We start from the raw sequence: 6,558 nt of genomic DNA, 5'->3' as shown, positions 1-6,558 counted from the left end.
CCCAAAGCCACCCAGGGAGCTCCAAGCAGGAATCAGGAGCTCCTTGGACGACGGCTGCAGCTCCTCACGTGTGACAGCTTTTCTCTCTCTGCTGCCCAGAGGAGAGGAAATGTTTTTCTTTCTGAAAAAGGAGCGGAGATGCTCAGTAAATGTTGTGGAATTCGGGCAAACAGGTTTGCAGTCTGCTGGGAGGGCAAGAATTGTTCCTTTGGATCAGCAGCAGCAGCTGGCTGTGGGAAGTTTGGGAGAAGTTCCCACTGAGGGGATTTGGTGCTGCTGGTGTTCGACCCCAGGCCTGGCATGGGAAGGATTCCTGGTGCATTCCAAGCACAGGTTCCTGTCTCATTCCTAGGATATGGAGGAGGTTCTGGGTTGAGAAGGGAGATAAATCTCCCCTCCTTCACAGCCACCCTGGTGCTGCTGCTGGGCTCGGGGCTGTGGCAGCCACAGGATGGGCAAAGCAAACGCTGCCTCTCTGGCCCTGGGAACAACACAGAGCCCACGGATGTGCCAGGGGAAAATGCCAGCCTTGTTTGTGCATCCCTGCCCGTCCTCTGCAGCCAGGACAGCCCTGGGAGCAGCCAGGACTCCCCATTCCACACTCACAGCCAATTCCTGCCCTGCTGGAAGCAGAGCCTGGCAGTATGGAGGGAATAAAGGGCGGCCTTGGAGCATCCCCAGGGCTGGAACAGGGAGTGATTCCAGGGAATCGAGCTGCAGATGGATCAGGAAAATTCACTCTGCAGAGCCCCAGCCCAGTGCTGGTGTGGGGCTGCATCCATTTCCTTCCACAGGTACCCACCAGAGCAGGGAAAATGCAGCCAGGCTTCCCTGCCCTCCTGCCACGGCCCGCTGGAGTCTGAACAGCTCCTGGCCTTGGGACATGAAGGAATTTCATCTTAATTCAGGGCAGTGATGATGTGAGGGCGAGCTGAGTGGAATTTTTAGCTTCCTCTTCCTGTGATTGCCAGGGACTGGTTCAGAAGGTCCTTTCTGATTATTTTGGTTGAAGGATGGGGGTAATTCACCTCCGGAAAAGGGCCCTGCACACATTTTCATTTCACACCTGCCAGGGAGCCGGGCCAAGATGAACAACTCCCACCAGCGCTAACAGAGCAACCACGAGGTGAGAAAGCTTTGGCTCTCTCTGTCTCCTGAGCAGCTGATGATGCTGTTAGAGGACAAATGTCTCTCCAGCAGAGGCTTTAATACAGAGATTGTGGATTTAAAGCCTCCCCTGGGCTCCAGGGACCGCAGGCACTGCGGAGATCTGGATGGCAGGAGCTGGGAAAGAGCAAATTCCACATCTGGGTTTGTGCTGGGCTCATCCCCTGGCCCGTGCTGCTGGTGCAGCTCTGCTGAGCTCCCAGAGCTCCAAGGATTTATTCCTGGGGGCATCTGGCCCCTCTCTGCCTGGATGGGGTTGCCAGCCCCTTGTTGCCAGAGGAAAACTTTCCCTGGAGCCTGGAGGGGCCTCCATCCCCAGGACAGGAGAATTCCCAGTGTGGTGCCCTGGTGATGATCCCCCACGGTTTAAAGAGTGGAATGAGGACAGGGAGTGGTGTTGCTGTAGAAATAAACATTTAAAAAAGGAAATAAAAGATAATTTGAGATAATTTGTAGGTCATACAGTCAGCAAATGGAAGACCCAAGACCACATTTCCCAGAGCATTTGGGACACTGAGTTCCCACCTCAGGCCTGGCACTGGGCTCCCGTGTGGAGCAGGGAAGTCCAAAGATGAGTGGGGAAGGAATCATCCCCCCGAGCTCCTCTCCAGCATTCCAGGAGCTGGGAGAGCCCTCCAGCAAGAGGAGCCTTGATCCGGCAGGATTTGCCCCGGATTTTGGAAGGAATGTTTCTGTGGCCTTGTCCTGTGGGTCAGATGAGGGCTGGGAGATGCTTTTGCATCCCTTCACCTGCCAGAGGATGACGGAATGCTCGGGATCAAGAATGGCTGCAGCCTTGCGGTGGCAGCAGTCAGCTGTGCCTGCGCTCCCGGGAAACTGCTCCTGGCAGGAGCGCTTGGAATTCCAGCCTGGAGAGGCACGGGCTGCCCCGACACCAAACGGCGGGGACACCGCGCCGCACACCCGGAGGGGAGCGGAGTGCCCGGCTCCCGGCGGGCAGGGATGCTGCGGGGGCAGGGGAGGGCAGCTGGAGCCGAGCAGAGGGCGAGAGGAGCTGGGGCTCGATGGAAACCTCCTCCCCCAGCTCGAGGTCAGCGCGGCCGCGGGACCCCGCTGCTCTCCCTCCTCGGCCTCGAGTGCTCCCGGCCGGAGCAGGGGAAATCCTCTCCGTCCGGAGGGCGGGGGCGATCCCAGCTCTGTTTAAACGCGGGTTGGGGAGGCATTAAATGGCAGCCGGGAGATGGGCTGGGCCGGGCAGGTTCCCCAGCCACAGGCACTGGGATATAAACACGCTCCTCTTCAGGACACTCGGATACAGAAATATTCCAGGCTGCGTTTCCGCCTTCCGTGGGGTGCTCGCAGAAGGGACGGGGCTGGGCGTTCAGAACAAGGATCATTCTGAATAACAACAACGTGATTCCCGGGGAGGAAAGCTCTGCTGATCAGAGCCCTGGAGCTGCTGGTGGAGTCGGGGGGGATGGAGCAGATCCTGTCCCTCCCCCTGTCCCTGAAGCCAGAGGGTCACAGGGCATGGCCAGCCTGAGGCTGTCACCTTCACCCCTTGGATAACCGGGAATTGCTGGGGCTGGGAGTGGAAAACTCACAGAACTGTGGAATATCCTAGGCTGGAAGGGATCCACGAGGATCACCAAGCCCAACCCCTGGCTTTGCACAGCCCCAGGAATCCCACCCTGAGCCTCAGAGCGTTTTCCAAATTCCCTAACCCAGGAGATGCAGCTTGGAGACAGCAGGAAAACCCTGGATATCATCAGCACACGCAGCGGGAGCCGTCTGCTCCTGGCAAGGGGCACCCCCAGTCCCCATCCCTGGCAGGCCACAGGGGCTCAGAGGCCAATGAGAGTCGGTCCAGGACAGACAGGAATCCATCCTGGCCTGACAGGGCACGAGGAATGGGCTCTGTGGGAATGAACCTCACCCTGGTTCCTCCTGTGTCCCCCCTCAGTTCCACCTGGGACCAGATCCCAGCCCCTCACCAGCAGCTCAGCAGCCACAGAGCAATTCTGGGGTCACACCTGCGCAGTTTTACCTTTCCAACACTAAAATAGCCTCAGCTGGGCTCATCTCTTAGCAGGCACTCGAAGTATGGCTCCAACTCGCATTTTGGGGTTATTAGAAAGCACTTTTTAACCTCTGCACCCGCAGCAATCCTGCAGCCTCTCCCAGCCCTGGGCTCTTCCTGCTCTGCTGACACCACCAGCGCTCGCAGATTATTTATCCCGCCTGTGCTCTTCCATTTAACATCTCACCAAGTCCATTACCCTCAGTGCCACTTCCAATGGAATTGGAATGGAAGGTGAAACCCAGACCTTGTGAGGGAGAGGTGATTTTGTTCCTCCTCAGATGGTTCTGCCTCCCACACGGTGTCACTTTGGCTAATCCGTTTATACAACCTGACAAGAATCTGCCCATTTTGCACGAGCAGCCTCTCTGTGAGTGTCACACTGAATTTGCTCAGAGAACAGGGAGGATCAAGCAGGGAAGTGCAGAGCAAAGGGCTGGAGCTCGCTGGGGAGCCAGCCTGAGACTGTGTTTCCTTTCCTGCTTTCCTTCTCCTAAAAGGAGCCTTTTTTCCCCGTTTTTTGTGGTTTTGTTGTCCTGTTTGTATCGTCCTTAACACCTCCCAGACTGGAGCCCTGCTCACCTCACCTTGGACCTCCTGGCCATCGTTTGTCCCCTGTGAAATTTTGGTTACGCCTTTGCTGCCACATTAAAAAATAAATTTAAAAGGATTCGCTCTTCTGGCTGCACTTCTCCCCCTCAGCTTGCCCTGGCCTGCCGTGGGGAAAGGCTCCACACATCTCAAAACAGCAGAGAAAATCTGAAATCCCAGACTGGGGAGTCCTCCCAGGGCCTGGTGGCCACCTGGGCATTCCCTGAGCCTCCCCAGTCCTGCAATGCCAACCTGATGATCTCACCGAGGGCAAGGATTCGGTGCAAACGTTCCCTTTTTGGGGAAAAGAGGGACAGGGAAGGGTTGGATCCGTGCTGGGAGCTGGATTTAGGGTGTGTAAGGACCATCCCACTACAACTGGAGGAGTTTCCCTGCTCTGCCTCCCCCCAGCAGCCCGGGATTATTTATTGCGATACATAATTACATGGGGTGATACTTCAGCCAGCAGTTAATTAATCCTAATTGGATGTAAATTGATTAAGAACACCGTTTGTCAAATTCAGTTTGCTCTTCCCCCCGCTCCACTCTGCCTTGGAGCAAAACCAGAGAGATTGGCCCCAGTCCAGGCTGGGGTGAGGGTGGCACCCAAAGCTGAGGGAGCTTTTGGGGGGAACTTCACCTCTTTCTGTCCTTAGAAAGTTCTGGTTCTTGAGGAGAGATGGGGATTCCTGCTCTGGAGAAAACCCCTGGTCATGGGAAATGATTTGTGTGAGCAAAGGGGGAATTGGGAGGGGAGGGAGTGTAAGAGATGGTCCGAAGATCCCTCATCTGCCTCACGATCATCGCCAAGGACAGAGACTGAACACAGGAGTCCTGGCCTGGCTGAGGTGGGATGTCTGCCAAGTGTTGCCTGCAGGTGTGCCCGCTGGGAACTGGTACGCATTCCTGAGGGAATTTGTGCAGGTCACAATGGACTGCGCCGTTCTTGCTGCCCAGGCGGGAAGGACTGCGCTGAAGCGCAAAGGAATGTCCTGTACACCTGTACACCTGTCCTGTACCTGTTTTCCCAAAGCAACGGGCCTCATAACAACGGCTGTAGATTTCCCAACCTCTTGGCCAGTTGCCCCTCGCTTCTGAAAAGGACTACAAAGGGACTTTCTGAAATAACCAAGTCGGAGATCTCCCCACGGAAAGAAGACGAAATCTATTGGCGGAAGACCATGAGGACTTCGTCTCATCCGTTGGTAGCTATTGCCGCTCTTTTTCCCCCTCTCTACTTTGTTTCTCTCTCCCTCTCTCTCTCTCTCTTACTCTCTTCTATTGCATTACTGTGTTGTGGGCACTTAATAAAGGTGCACTGTTTTGATTAAAACTGAAATCTCTTGTGTTCTTTTACACTCTGAGATCGATAAACGAACCATCACGACCCCCGCTTGCATTAGTGGATCGTGACAGGGAGGGAAGCAATCCCCGCTCATCTCGAACGGCCCCGCTCGCTGCAGAGGAGCTGAGCCCGGCGGGCAGCAGAGGGGCCCTGCCAGCTTTGGTTCTGCCCTGGCACGAGAGAATCGGAGCAGAGCTGTTTGTGCCGCTGTGCCCGTGAAGCTGGGCTCGGTGACAGTGACGTGGGCTGGACGTGGCCTCCTGGAGCAGGAATAAGGACCCAGCAACCCGAGGGGCTTCAGCAAGGTGGGGTTTGGCCTCTTTTCCCAGGAAATCAGCGACAGGACAAGGGGAAACGGCCTCAAGCTGTGACAGGGGAGGGTCAGGCTGGGCATCAGGAGGAATTTCCGCATGGATCTTTTTGCTTGGCTGGATTTTAGTGCTCTGCACTCACCTTCCAGAAGTGAGGGTGCCCTGTCTTTGGGCACGCTGTGCCCTGCAGGTGTTCCTGCCAGCCTTGGCAGACCAGTTTGCCCAGTTTGCCCATCCCTGGCAGTGTCCCAGGCCAGGGCAGGGGTGGCTCTGGATGGGCTTTAAGGTCCCTCCCACCCAAACCAGTGTGGGGTTTTATACCCATTTGCAGGCTGGTGTGCCCCAAAGTCAATCAAATCCCAGCTCCCCAGCTCTGAAAACTATGAATGACGTGAGGATCCAACAGTTCCTCCTGTAACACCCACAGGGCAACGCCAGAGATGGAAAAGGAGAGGTTGGAAGGGGTAAAAGTGGGACAGAAAGCACCAGGGCTGATGGGAGGAGCTGCCAGTTTGGGAAGCAGATCCAGGTGGGATAATTCAGCTCTGGAACCCTGTGCTCTGGCCCTGGGTGCCTGGCTGTGCTCACACACTGAATTTTGGAAGCAAATCTCCCACATTCCAGGTGGAAAAGGGGAAATCCATCAGCACCACTCTGCTCAGGGAGCCGGACCTGTCCTCGCTCAGGATTCCTGGGAATCAGGCGCTGCCTGGGGCTGCATCCCCGAGCTGCTGGACACAGGAACCTCTCACAAAGGGCACATTTCCTGAGCCATCCAGTTTGTGAAGGGCTGGACATGCCTCAGACACAGGACAGGATTCTGTGAAATAATTTGACTTCATTAGATGCCAAAGGACCTTTAATAATTCAGTCTTCAAGGGAACACTCGCACTGATTGCAGCCCCAGCAGAAATCTGACCTTTTCTTATTCTTCATCCTCGAATCCTCCACAGAGGCTGCTCCTGCAGTGCTTAGGACGTGTCTGCTCTTATTTAATCTGTCTCCCAGACAAAAGCTCTTCAAAAGAGATTTTCCATGTTAATTGCGGGATGTTAAAACACTGAAACAACCAAAACAAAAAAACCCAAAAAAACCCCAACTCG

This window comes from Corvus kubaryi, unplaced genomic scaffold (genome assembly GCF_017639235.1).
Source record: "Corvus kubaryi isolate FWS band 111438036 unplaced genomic scaffold, C.kubaryi_AGA036_p1.0 37179, whole genome shotgun sequence".
NCBI lineage: Eukaryota > Metazoa > Chordata > Aves > Passeriformes > Corvidae > Corvus > Corvus kubaryi.
Note: the sequence above shows the minus strand (reverse complement) of the source record.